Genomic DNA, 1,013 nt, shown 5'->3' with positions numbered 1-1,013 from the left:
CACTCAGTTCTTTGTTTCTGTGATTGAAACTGAGAGAAGATTAAATCTATTTTATATCCAAGTCCTCCAGGAATTTTGGAGCCTCCTCTCAGTTTCAATTGTATAATTCCAATCTATATCTTTTTAAAAAAATTATAAAGATGTGGGATACAATTCAGGATTAGTTATACAAACGTTGATTATGCAGGTACCCTTGTTGATGAGGTATGCCCCTCTCTCCCTCAATTGCCAATCCCACTTCCCTCCCCTGACAGCTTTCCACTACTGCCAATCCCTTTCTTATAGTATTATCATTGTTCAAGGTCCGCCTATGAGACAGACCATATGGTATGTTGTTCTTTGTTTTTGTGATAGATCACAGAGTATGATCGACTCTAAATCCATCTAAATTGCTGCAAAGTCCATGTTTGTCTTTGTCCTTCGTGTATATATACCATTTGTTTTATCCAGTCCAGCTTCAATGGGCAACATGGTTCATTCTTTGTTTTTGCAATTGTGCATAGGGCTGCAACAAACATACGTGTGTGGGTATATTTTTTGTAGATGATTTGAGTATTCCTCCAGGTATATTCCTAATGAGGGAATTGCTGGGTCATATGGAAGGTCAATTTCTAGTTCTTTCAGAATTCACCACACTGTCTTCCAAAGAGGTTGCACTGGTTTGCATTCCCACCAGTAGTGTAGAAGTGTTCCTTTTTCTCCACATCCTTGCCAGAATCTGTTATTGTTTGTTTTATTAATCATGGCCATTCTTACTGGGGTTCAGTGGTATCGCAATGCAGCTTTGATTTGCATTTCTGTGATGATGAATGAGGCTGAGCACTTTTTAATGTATCTGTTGGCTGCCTGTATATCTTCTTTTGAGAAGTGTCAATTCATGTCTTTTGTTCACTTTTTAATGGGGCTGTTTGTTTTTTTCCTTTTTGTGCATTTGACTTCCTTGTATATCCTAGATGTTAGACCTTTGTCAGATATACAGTTGGCAAATATTTTTTTCCCATTCTGTGGACTAT

The sequence above is a fragment of the Carlito syrichta genome, unplaced genomic scaffold (genome assembly GCF_000164805.1).
Source record: "Carlito syrichta isolate Samal-C Ts95f unplaced genomic scaffold, Tarsius_syrichta-2.0.1 Scaffold305126, whole genome shotgun sequence".
NCBI classification, from domain to species: domain Eukaryota; kingdom Metazoa; phylum Chordata; class Mammalia; order Primates; family Tarsiidae; genus Carlito; species Carlito syrichta.
Note: the sequence above shows the minus strand (reverse complement) of the source record.